Source organism: Pseudophryne corroboree, chromosome 11 (assembly GCF_028390025.1).
Source record: "Pseudophryne corroboree isolate aPseCor3 chromosome 11, aPseCor3.hap2, whole genome shotgun sequence".
NCBI classification, from domain to species: domain Eukaryota; kingdom Metazoa; phylum Chordata; class Amphibia; order Anura; family Myobatrachidae; genus Pseudophryne; species Pseudophryne corroboree.
In genome coordinates, this window is record NC_086454.1 from 275,511,520 (window position 1) to 275,525,214 (window position 13,695).

The window sequence follows — 13,695 nt, forward strand, 5'->3', positions numbered from 1 at the left end:
CTCCGCCAGCAGCCTGGGAGGTGTGCATTTTAATGGACAAATCATTAAATTGTCGAGTCAGGACCTGCACCTGATCGATCACCTGTTGCAACGTATTTTGAGGGGTATGCTCCATATTCCCACAAAATTTCAACAGGAGTATTAGGCTGCTGAATATGTTATGCACACCAGTGCCTGCAGGAATGTACTGGTGTTTGAACTGTTATGCAAAACAAATGGACTCACAGACAGACTGGGGAATATGACATAACGTACACAGAAGGTGATAGGGTAACAAAATACACACAAAGTGAACAGAGAAGCCCAGAGGCTAAGGAACTGGGTGTCTCCCTTGTATTAGTAATGCTCAGATAAGAAAAGCAAGATGTTGTGTCTTAATACGTAGAGAACCCGAAATGCTGTTGCTAAGGGCAACAGCAAAACCCTAAAGGGTTACCAAAGGGTGTGGCAGTAAACTCCTTGGTCAGAGATGGAATGATAGACACAAGGAGAGTCTCCACAATCCTAATTCTCACTTGCAGTGCACAGGTTCAGCTTACTGCCACTAAACTGACCCCTGACACCTAGCACAGTGAGACAGGATTAGACAGGCAAGTCTTAGAATACAGCCGCAAACTTGCTAAGTTCACAGAGTAGTAACAGAACCCCAGCAAGCTAAACGACTGACTCCAGTCTTACTGCTAGGTCTGGATTGGCAGAGTGTAATACCAAATCCCCAGGCCTATTTGCAGTAAGCAACAAACAAATACAAAGCTACACAGTACTGGCTAACTTTCAGGAACTGACTAACCAACAAAGATTCAGCAGCATCTGCTTACCCTAAGAAGAGGCCTTATAAAGCAGGTGCTGTCCACGCCCCACTCAGACCTCACAGACTGTGAGCACAAAAACCAGCACCGGATCCCCTACCGTACACAGAGCCTGTAACCACTGCACAGCAAAAGACCCGAACTGGAGTATCAGCTGCGCTCAGGTTACTCTGCTAGCACTTGTCTCCCGGTTGCCATGACGACGTGGCAGCACAGGGCAGGAGACCCTAACAGTACTGCCCACTTTGGTCGCTTAGCTTAGTCATCCAGCGACCTCTGTGCAAATTTTAGGACTAAAAATAATATTGTGAGGTGTGAGGTGTTCAGAATAGACTGGAAATGAGTGGAAATTATGGTTATTGAGGTTAATAATACTATGGGATCAAAATGACCCCCAAATTCTATGATTTAAGCTGTTTTTGAGGGGTTTTTGAAAAAAACACCCGAATCCAAAACACACCAGAATCCGACAAAAAATTTTCAGGGAGGTTTTGCCAAAACGCGTCCGAATCCAAAACACGGCCACGGAACCGAATCCAAAACCAAAACACAAAAGTAAAAAAATTTCCGGTGCACATCTCTTATATATATATATATATATATATATATATATATATATATATATATATATAAATAAATATATATATATAAATATATATATATATATATAAAATGTATGCAGTCAGCAGCACTCCACTTCCTATGATGTATATAATTAGTAATGGCCAGTGCCATTACTAAGTGTCAGCTAAGCATGTTGATAAATATACATCACCAGGCAGCGGCACTCACGGCTCACTTGAAAGACAGACCACAACCACGGTTGCTTATATCAACATTTCAATGTTCATACAGACATTTTCATCAGGACAAATACAAAATACAACCACTCACCTATAAATCTCCATCCAACTCATCAAGGCGCACACCGCACGCCACATCCCGCTCAGTTAATCATGATGTCATCACAAGAACATCGGCGTTGGGAGCAGCATCGGGAGCAGCGTCAGGGGGAGGGACCGGAGCATCTGTGTAATTATGTATTACATATTATGAGTCTACAATATAAATACGTAGAAACACATTAATGACACATTTAGTGAAAAAACACATATACAGTATATATTTTAAAAAAATAGAAAGTTACAAGGAGTAGCCACATCAAAGCACGTACCGCTGAAAGCTGCACTTTATCAAGTATGGCAACATTATAACCTAAAGTTAGTATGAAAGCCACATTATTACCACACTAAACAGCCTACACGATACTTATCAAGATAGTAATCCGCAACATACCAGTCATATTAAAATCCGACATCAAGACAGACATAGCCATACTCTCAGCATATAGACAAGAACTATAACAATGTTTCCCTCACCGCACAGAAACACTGACAGACCAGAATGCTCATTTAACCCCCTAGGGGAGAGCATATCTAAGAGGAAAATCCACTTGGATTCCGCTTTGCGGAGTAACAAACCACGGCCACCTCCTCACCTTAATGGGGGTATATAATCGATAATATGATTTCTGAGTACCGAAATAGAATGATAGGCATTGAGAAAATGTTGAACCACAGGCTGATCACTATGGGCTGAGCCAAGAGCTGATCTCATCGCATGTCTATGTCCTGCCATTCTTTCCTTCAACATACACTTCAACATACACTCCGTCTTACCGACATAGTGCAGGCCACATGGGCAGTTCAATAAATATACCACAAACTTAGTGGTACAAGTGACTCAGTGACGTAATTTTAATTCTTTGCCAGAATAAGGGTGACAAAAGTTTCCCTGATTAACATCTGGCTGCAAGTGATGCAACTTAGGCATCTAAAGCAGCCAGGACGTTGGGGAGTCAAACCACTAAGTTTGTGGTTTATTTATTGAGCTGCCCGTGTGGCCTGCACTACGTCGGTAAGATGGAATGCATGTTGAAGGAAAGAATGGCAGGTCATAGACATGCGATCAGATCAACCCACCCACATAACCTTCAGTGCTTCCCTATCTAATTACATCCTCACTGTACAGTGCACATAACATCACATATCTTGTCTTTCCTAACTCTCACACCCTCCTGACACTTGGCCAACATTGCTCGGTGATCATATCATACAACCCATTAAGAACCTAGCATTCTGGTGGACCATTATGCAATAGGTAGCATCTATCCTTGTGCATCAATGCCTATTTCCCCATAGATTGTAAGCTTGTGAGCAAGGCCTTCCTACCTCTATGTCTGGCTGTTTTTACCCAGTTTTGTTCTATTACTGTATTGTTATAGTTCTTGTCTATATGCTGAGAGTATGGTCATGCCTGTATTGATGTAGCATTTTAATATGTCAGCTATGTTGTGGATTACTATCCTGATAAGTAAAGTATAGGCTAAGTGTGGTAATAATGTGGCTTTCATACTAACTTTAGGTTATAATGTTGCCATACTTCATTAAGTGCAGCTTTCAGCGGTACGTGCTTTGATGCGGCTACTCCTTGCAACTTTCTATTTTTATATAGGTTTTTTTTTTACTAAATGTGTCATTAATGTGTTTCTGTGTATTTATATTGTAGACTCGTAATATGTAATACATAATTACACAGGCGCTCCGGTCCCTCCCCCTGATGCTGCTCCCGACGCCGGTGACATCATGATTAACTGAGTGGGACGCGGCGCCATGTTGAGTTGGATGGAGATTTATAGGTGAGTGGTTGTAATTTATATTTGTCCTGATGAAAATGTCAGTATGAACATTGAAACGATGACATAAGCAACCGTGGTTGTGGTCTTTCTTTCAAGTGAGCCACAAGTGCCGCCGACTGGTGATGTATATATATATATATATATGTATATATATATATGTGCGTGTGTGTTCTGCCTAGCGTACTTTCTTTCTTATTGTCTGTCCTATGTATATATATCCACATCTACATTCCATACAATCTAATAAGTAAATGGCACCATCTGTCTCACATGATATACTATATTTAATTTTATTAACATTTTTTGCTGCCACTAGAACTCTTTTGTTGGTTTTTTGCTTTTCTTCCCCTGGATTTTACATGCTGCACTGTTTATACAATAATAGTGTCCATTTTTCTGGAACACTCCCTTGAATTTTCTTTTGGGATATAGCTTCTTTCCAGTTCTTGCTTGAGGTTCTTTTATTTTTATGTAAATGATTCTCAGTTTATTTGGATATTTCTTAACTCATCATCCAGGAGCAGTATGTTCTAATTGTTTTGCGATATGGATTATGTTGTTTCATGTTTTCCATTAAATTGGTTGATGAATGACGTTCCATGGGTTTCTTGGTTGTTGTTTTTTTATTTATTCTTGTATTGTATAAGTTCTCTTCTGTAATGTTTTGCTGTATTTGTAATTTCTTCTTCCAAATATTGTTTGTTGAATCATTTTTTAAGAAATTGATCTTTCATTTCTTCACTTTGTATATGGTAATTCTCATCTTCCATATAGTTACATCATACTCTCCTGAATTGTCCTCCAGGTATGTTTGAAACCAATTTTCTATGGTTATTACTGGTTGTTAGTAATACTGCATGTTATTTCCATCGACCTACTTTGTATGTGTTTTCGTGTGTATTTTGTTATTCTTGATGAATATCTCCAAATCGAGGAAAGTTACTCTCTTTTCATTTGTTTTGGTCACAAATTACAAAATATTTTCATTGTTGTTTATATATATATACAGCCTCCCTTTGTCCAATTTCTGCCCACCGTACACAAAAAAGAGGTCCAACTGGGACCCCAACTCCCTAGTATGTCTTCTGGGATCCAACCAACATGTGGACAAGTTCAGCTTATATGTTGATCTCAATAAATATGTCCGTAATTTAACCTTGTAGAGACACTATTTGAAAAACCCAGTGCGGAAATTGGACTTTGAACCAAGAAAAAAAACATTAGTAGCACCACCTTCAAGGTACTACCCGGTGGAATCTAGAGGTAACCATATAGACTTCTTCTTTGACTCAGTCAAAGAAGATTTCAGGAAACTAAAAATCAAGGATGACAGATTTTGTGATAACCTTACTCCACAAGAGAGACTCGCGGTTAAACAACTCAAGAATAATGACGAAATAATCATCAAAACTGCAGATAAAGGAGGGGCGGTGGTACTACAAGAGAAGTCGGCATATGTCAAAGAGGCTTTGAGTCAAATTAATGATACTAGGACCTATGAACAGCTTATAGGTGATCCTACCGAAAAGTTTGCAGAGGATCTTTACGATCTTCTACACACCGCTAAAAACAGAGGTATCCTGTGTAAGGAAGAATTTGAATATCTGTACAATAAGAAACCGAGGATTCCAGTTTTTTACCATCTGCCTAAAGTGCACAAGGGCACGATCCCTCCCCCAGGAAGACCCATAGTGGCAGGGGTTAATTCCTTGACATCCTGTTTGTCACATTATCTGGATTTAAAACTCCAACCATATGTAAAAAAAACAACTGTCCTACTTGAAAGACTCCACCGGTCTACTGAATTCACTCAGGGACCTCCAATGGCAATCCACATACCGGTGGGTCACGGTGGATGTACAGGCACTTTATACATTCATCCCCCACGATAAAGGATGTGAAGCAGTGAGTAAGATCCTGATTTTAGACCATAATGTCAGCAGAGAAGAGAGAGATTTCCTTGTGGATAGTATTAGGTTTGTCCTTAACCATAATTATTTTGAATTTCAAGAAAAATACTATCTACAGAAACAGGGTACGGCGATGGGTACCAAGTTCGCCCCTTCATATGCAAACATCTATATGGACTGTTGGGAAAATGAAATTCTGTATGTGGATGGAAATTTTAGATGTACTAACATCAAATTCTACAAACGATACATTGACGACTTGATCTTCATCTGGGACGGTGAGGTTGAAACCCTGATGAGTTTTATATCTGACATTCAAATTAATCATTATAACCTAAAGTTTACTTACAAACAACACCCTGTAGCCATTGACTACCTGGATGTTCTTTTGAAAATTGAAGAAGATGGCTCTTTAAGTACTAAAACCTTTTTCAAGAAAACTGATGCCAATAGTTTCATTCCTTCCGACAGCTGCCACCTTTCCCGGTGGAAAACCGCGGTACCATATTCCCAATTTATACGGATTAGGAAAAACTGCAGCAGTATGGATGCATATTGGGAACAGTCATCTTCATTAGTTCTTCAGTTCATAGATAGGGGTTACAGTGAAAAGACTCTACGAATAGACCAAGCCCGTGCTTCCGAAATTGACAGGAACAGCCTCTTTATGACGAGAGATCGTATACAGGATGGACACCAGGGAGAGAGACCATTTGTAACACAGTTCAATCAAGAAAACAGAACTATCAAACGTATTATGAATAAACACTGGCACCTTTTACTTAAAGATCCAGTTTTAGGGCCTCATCTACCCAGTAGACCAAGTATTGTCTTTAGGATATCTAAGAACCTTAAAAGTATCCTTGCTCCTAGTCAATTACAGACAGAACATCGGAAAAAAGAAGATAATTCCAACCAACACCCACTCATGAAGAGAGCAGGGCTGTTTCCCTGCAATAAGTGCAATTGTTGCCGCTTCATCGACAAAAAGAGTTTCTGCTGGAAAGATGAGACTAAAAGGGTTTTTATACTAAAGTCCATTGTTACGTGCAATACCAATTACGTCATCTATAAGATAGATTGCAGTTGCAAACTCTCTTATATTGGTAAAACAAAGAGGTGTCTCAAAATTAGAATACAGGAACACTTACGAAACATCAAGAATAAGGTCCAGAATCATAGCCTCCCCAGTCACTTCCAGGAAAAACATAGGTCCGAAATTCAGGGCTTAACATTTAATGTGGTGGAACATGTACCCGAAGATAAGAGGGGAGGAGATAGGGACCTCCAGCTTGCTCGAAGGGAATCTTTCTGGATTTATACTTTAAATACACTTATACCGAAAGGGTTGAATGAGAATATCGATATGATAGCATTCATTTGAAGTAGATAAAGTGTATTTAGTGTGTAGAGATGGAGATATTGTCAGTGTAGTTAATGGCCAGTACTGAATTTTCATACTAATGTAACGTAGTTTCATTATATATCATGTGCACATAGAGGAATTGAATGTCAGATGATCTTTAAAAAATCATAAGATTTCCCCGGTGTATTTATCATTGGTTATTAAATTTTACCACTTGACATATAGACGTGTACAAGTGGGGCCATTTTCAAGTTGATAACTCTTCATCTCATTCATTTTTTTCATACATACATTTAAAAAAAAAAAATTTAATTTTCATTTATTTATTTATTTATTATCGCTCCAGCGTCATGCAATACGATCAAGGGGAATTACCCACAGGGGATCAGTCAAATATCTAGGACATGAAACTGAGTTAAATGAGATGGGGTGTGTCCAACATCATTCCTGGCATTTAGCCAGGTTTGGTTTCCCTAAATAGTAACCAGAGAGACAGTGAAAAGCATTATGGGTGATATTAATCAATTAGGTATTTCCTCCTAAGGAGTTATTCTCATAATAATACCGTTAATACACTTAGTTTGATTATTTGAAAATTATAAATTTATGCACTTTTGGTTAAGTAATCTCCATTCTAATATAGTAAATGGAGCACATATATATAGAGCACCAATCACTTTGCAAGGGAAGTGATGTAATCACTTTTCCCTTTATAAAGGGTGGTTATCAGGTCCAATGCCTCATTATACAGAGACTTGGCTGTCAGCACTGCACTACTGGAGGGTAAGGTTTTGTTTTTGTTTTTACAATAGTATATTATCTGCTGAAACATCAACTTTGAAAGTTGTCCCATTTATTAGTATACACTTTGTACCAACTATATGTATTTAATTGACTGGTTAACCACCAATCATTTATACATGTAATTTTTTAAAGAGTATATGATATGCACTAATTATATATATTCACTATATAAATATGACAGATTTATTCATGAATATGAAACTAAGTTGTATGAGTTATACACTCACTTATATAATTTTTATAGTTAATAGATCTTCCCCTTACTAAGTGAAAGGAGTATTTGTTTTTCCATGGGGTGGGAACTCTTTGTACCATACTGGTACTTTAATGGATGGTCTAATTGATATCAACCCAATTAATTTACCAGGTCTACTACGTGTTCTAAATTGGTTAGACATTATACCCATTTGAATTGCCTTCACTCCTGAGTCTCTGAGTGTCAGGTTCAAGCTGCTGACCGATGAGGTATGTGCTATATTATAGAGATTTCTTTAATGATTGGCACTAATGAACTACACCCCCTGTGGGTAGCACTTAGAGTAATTTGTTTGAATTATTCGATCATAGACCAGTGATACCGTCCATAAAGTATGGGTTTCCCGAATAAAGATATCATGTGGGTTCACTATACTGATGGTTAATACAATTACTCCTGGGTTTTCCAAATATGAATAAATGGCTGGTTATAATCAGATCATTTAGTAGAGGATCGTTGTATAGTGGTAACATTGGTGTTTGTTATAGCCAATTCTGTCGCTTTGTTCTGTATCATATATAGAAACCACACGGGTTAGTCATGAGATCTGTTCATTAGTGATCAGACATTAATGATACCAGAATTTTTATAATTATGGGTGTCAAAATAAAATAGGGGTCTATTTATGAACTCATAGGTGTTCTTATAATTAATACCCAATTAATCAATTTATTAGGTTCCTTATGCTTGTGAACCAGTTAGATTCTATACACATATGAATCTTCCCCATATTCGAATATCTGAATGTCAGACTCAAGCTGATGATATATGAGGTATGTGCCGTTCCATTGGATTAATCCCAATCTCTGCCTAATTGAACAAAAAGTGTCCTTTAATTAATAAAGGTTATTAAACGTTTTTTAATTAGGTATGGTCATCGCTGTATCAATCAAGTCCCATTGAAATATTGAAACGTTGTTCATACATCTTTGAATGACCTTTTATGTGCTGACAATATATTCTGAAATGAAGAGGTATGTTTTTCACAACCTGTGCTTTTTGGTTCTCTTTTTTCCTCTTTCTTCATGTTATTTATTCTGTTTTCCTCCTCATGTTGCTATGTCATGTTCTTTTGATACCAATATGTCATGTTATATGTGAGTGTAAGATGCTTATTGCTATGTATTTGTTTTGACTTATTATTCTACAATTGTAGAGTTTACCCCTGATGAAGTCTTGGAACAAGACGAAACGCGTTGGTTTATTTATCGATCTATTATCTGATGTTACCTCCGAATCTACAATAAGGAGAAGGAGGAAATCGTAGTGATATATCTACGCTTTTTCCTCATCACTACAAACTGATTGTTCAAATTTTGCGAAAAATTTAAATGTATCAACTCTGTATACTTATGAACATTTGTGTCGGGTTTATATGTTGTTTTAATAAATTTTTATGTTAGTATTTGTTATCTGACGTAATTTATCTGGAGAGTACTGTAAGGGTCCGTTTTTAGGTAGGGCGTTGATATAACTCCCTTGGCGCCATCTCCTCTATTTCGTTTCATATATATATATATATTTATTAGAGATGAGCGGGTTCGGTTCATCGAGATCTGAACCCCTCCGAACTTCACGTGGTTTACATGGGTTCGAGGCAGCCTCGGATCTTCCTGCCTAACACGCAAAACCCGAGCGTGGGAAAACGTCATCATCCCGCTGTCGGATTCTCGTGAGATTCGGATTCCATATAAAGAGCCGCGCGTAGCAGCCATTTTCACTCATGCATTGTCGATTGAGCGGAGAGGACGTGATTACGTTCTCTGCCTGAAAAGCTCAATATCTGTGCTCAGTGTGCTGCATTGTTGTGACCAGTATATAGTAGTACAGTGCTGCATTGTCAGACTCAGTTCTAGTATCCTGATCAGTGCTCAATATCTACTGCACTGTTGTGACCAGTATATAGTTTTACAGTGCTGCATTGTGGTGACCACCAGTATATAGTAGTACAGTACAGTAGGCCATTGCTGTATCTTGCAGCTCCGTGTCAGACTCCGTTCTAGTATCCTGATCAGTGCTCAATATCTGCTGCATTGTTGTGACCAGTATATAGTAGTACAGTGCTGCACTGTGTCAGACTCAGTTCTAGTATCCTGATCTGTGCTCAGTGTGTATGCTTTGTTGTGACCAGTATATAGTAGTACAGTGCTGCATTGTGGTGACCACCAGTATATAGTAGTTCAGTACAGTAGTCCATTGCTGTATCTTGCAGCTCCGTGTCAGACTCAGTTCTAGTATCCTGATCAGTGCTCAATATCTGCTGCATTGTTGTGACCAGTATAAAGTAGTACAATGCTGCATTGTGGTGACCACCATTATATAGTAGTACAGTGCAGTAGTCCATTGCTGTATCTTGCAGCTGGCATATAATTCCACACATTAAAAAATGGAGAACAAAAATGTGGAGGGTAAAATAGGGAAAGATCAAGATCTACTTCCACCTAGTGCTGAAGCTGCTGCCACTAGTCATGGCAGAGACGATGAAATGCCATCAACATCATCTGCCAAGGCCGATGCCCAATGTCTTAGTAGAGTGCATGTAAAATCCAAAAAACAAAAGTTCAGTAAAATGACCCAAAAATCTAAATTAAAAGCATCTGAGGAGAAGCAAAAACTTGCCAATATGCCATTTACGACACGGAGTGGCAAGGAACGGCTAAGGCCCTCTCCTATGTTCCTCATGACTAGTGGGTCAGCTTCACATGAGGATGGAAGCACTCATTCTCCCGCTAGAAAAATGAAAAGAGTTAAGCTGGCAAAAGCACAGCAAAGAACTGTGCATATTTCTAAATCACAAATCCGCAAGGAGAGTCCAATTGTGTCAGCGGTTGCGATGCCTGACCTTCCCAACACTGGACGGGAAGAGGTGGCTCCTATCACCATTTGCACGCACCCTGCAAGTGCTGGAAGGAGCACCCACAGTCAAGTTCCTGATATTCAAATTGAAGATGTCACTGTTGAAGTACACCAAGATGAGGATTTGGGTGTTGCTGGCGCTGAGGGGGAAATTGACCAGGAGGATTCTGATGGAGAGGTGGTTTGTTTAAGTCAGGTACCCTGGAGACACCTGTTGTCCGTGGGATGAATAAGGCCATTGACATGCCTGGTCAAAATACAAAAAAAAATCACCTCTTCGTTGTGGAATTATACCAACAGAAATGCAGAAAACTGGTGTCAAGGGTAAGGACGTTAACCACCTAGGAACATCCTCACTTATACGTCACCTGGAGCGCATTCATCAGAAGTCATTGACAAGTTCACAAACTTTGGGTGACAGCGGAAGCAGTCCACTGACAACTAAATCCATTCCTCTTGTAACCAAGCTCCTGCAAACCACACCACCAACTCCCTCAGTGTCAATTTCCTCCTTAGATAGGAAAGCCAATAGTCCTGCAGGCCATGTCACTGGCAAGTCTGACGAGTCCTCTCCTGCCTCCTGCATCCTTGAGTGTAACGCCTACTGCTGCTGGCGCTGCTGTTGTTGCTGCTGGGAGTCGATCGTCATCCGAGAGGGGAAGTCGGAAGACCACTTGTAATACTTTCAGTAAGCAATTGACTGTCCAACAGTCCTTTGCGAGGAAGATGAAATATCACAGCAGTCATCCTGTTGCAAAGCGTATAACTCAGGCCTTGACAACTGTGTTGGTGGTAGATGTGCGTCCGGTATCCACCGTTAGTTCACAGGGACTTACAGAAGTTCTTGAGGTAGTGTGTCCCTGGTACCAAATACCATCTAGGTTTCACTTCTCTAGGAAAGCGATACCGAGAATGTACACAGACGTCAGAAAAAGAGTCACCAGTGTCCTAAAAAATGCAGTTGTACCCAATGTCCACTTAACCACGGACATGTGGACAAGTGGAGATGGGCAGACTAAGGACTATATGACTGTGACAGCCCAGATAGATAGATGTATTGCCTCCCGCAGCAACAACAGCAGTGACGGCACCAGTAGCAGCATTTTGCAAACGCCAACTCATTCCTAGGCAGGCTACGCTTTGTATCATCGCTTTCCATAGGAGGCACATAGCTGACAACCTCTTACGGAAACTGAGGAACATCATCGCAGATTGGCTTACCCCAACTGGACTCTCCTGGGGATTTGTGACATCAGACTGTGCGTGCATTACATGTGGGCAAATTCCAGCATTTCCCATGTTTTGCACATACAATTAATTTGGTGGTGCAGAATTTTTAAAAAAATGACAGGGGCGTGCAAGAGATGCTGTCGGTGGCCCGAAGAATTGCGGGCCACTTTCGGCATTCAGCCACCATGTGCCGAAGACTGGAGCACCAGCAAACACTCCTGAACATTCCCAGCCATCAGCTGAAGCAAGAGGTGGTAACGAGGTGGAAATCAACCCTTTATATGCTTCAGAGGATGGAGGAGCAGCAAAAGGCCATTCAAGCCTATAAATCTGCCTATGAGATTGAAGGAGGAGCTAAAATAATGCGATTCCGCTAGGCATGTGGGACTTGTTGATGGAGCCCTTAATTTGCTTAACCAGGATTCACGGGGGGTCAATCTTTTGAAATCAGAGCACTACATGTTGGCCGCCGTGCTCACTCCTAGGTTTAAAGCCTACGTTGTATCTCTCTTTCCGGCAGACACAAGTGTGCAGATGTTCAAAGACATGCTGGTGAGACACTTGTCAAGTCAAGCGGAGCGTGACCCGTCAACAGCTCCTCCTTCATTTTCTACCGCCACTGGAGCTGCCAGGAAAAGGATCAAATTTCTAAAACCACCCACTGGCGGTGATGCAGGGCAGTCAGGAGCGAAAACTGACATCTGGTCTGGACTGAAGGACCTGCCAATGATTGCTGACATGTCGTCTAATGTCACTGCATATGATTCTGTCACCATTGAAAGAATGGTGGAGGATTATATAAGTGACCGCATCCAAGTAGGCATGTCATACAGTCTGTACGTATACTGGCAGGAAAAAGAGGAAATTTGGAGGCCCTTGCACAAACTGGCTTTATTTTACCTAAGTTGCCCCCCTCCAGTGTGTACTCCGAAAGAGTGTTTAGTGCAGCCGGTCACCTTGTCAGCGATCGCGTACGAGGTTACTTCCAGAAAATGTGGAGAAGATGATGTTCATCAAAATGAATTATAATCAATTCCTCCGTGGAGACATTTACCAGCAATTGCCTCCAGAAAGTACACAGGGACCTGTGATGGTGGAATCCAGTGGGGATGAATTAATACTCTGTGAGGAGGGGGATGTACACAGTGAAAAGGGTGTGGAATCGGAGGCTGATGATGAGGTCAACATCTTGCCTCTGTAGAGCCAGTTTGTGCAAGGAAAGATTGATTGCTTCTTTTTTGGTGGGGGCCCAAACCAACCAGTCATTTCAGCCACAGTCGTGTGGCAGACCCTGTCACTGGAATGATAGGTTTGTTAAAGTGTGCATGTCCTGTTTATACAACATAAGGGAGGGTGGGAGGGCCCAAGGACAAATCCATCTTGCACCTCTTTTTTTTATTTATCTTTTCATCATGTGATGTTTGGGGACAATTTTTTTAAGTGCCATCCTGTCTGACACTGCAGTGCCACTCCTAGATGGGCCAGGTGTTTGTGCAGGCCACTTGGGTCGCTTAGCTTAGTCATCACTAATACAATAGAGATGTGCACCGGACATTTTTCGGGTTTTGTGTTTTGGTTTTGATTTCGGTTCCGCGGCCGTGTTTTGGATTTGGACGCGTTATGGCAAAATCTCCCTGAATTTTTTTTGTCAGATTCGGGTGTGTTTTGGATTCGGGTGTTTTTTTTCAAAAACCCCTCAAAAACAGCTTAAATCATAGAATTTGGGGGTCATTTTAATCCCATAGTATTATTAACCTCAATAACCA

General features: G+C 40.4%; 1 long non-coding RNA gene across 1 annotated transcript; it reads left to right on the plus strand.

Moving 5' to 3' along the window:
* The first annotated feature begins 7,966 nt into the window (after positions 1–7,966).
* On the plus strand, positions 7,967–8,811 carry LOC134970163 (uncharacterized). The gene is made up of 3 exons (XR_010189705.1): positions 7,967–8,052; positions 8,520–8,616; positions 8,712–8,811. It is a non-coding gene; the product is annotated as an uncharacterized LOC134970163 (long non-coding RNA).
* The last annotated feature ends 4,884 nt before the right edge of the window (positions 8,812–13,695 follow it).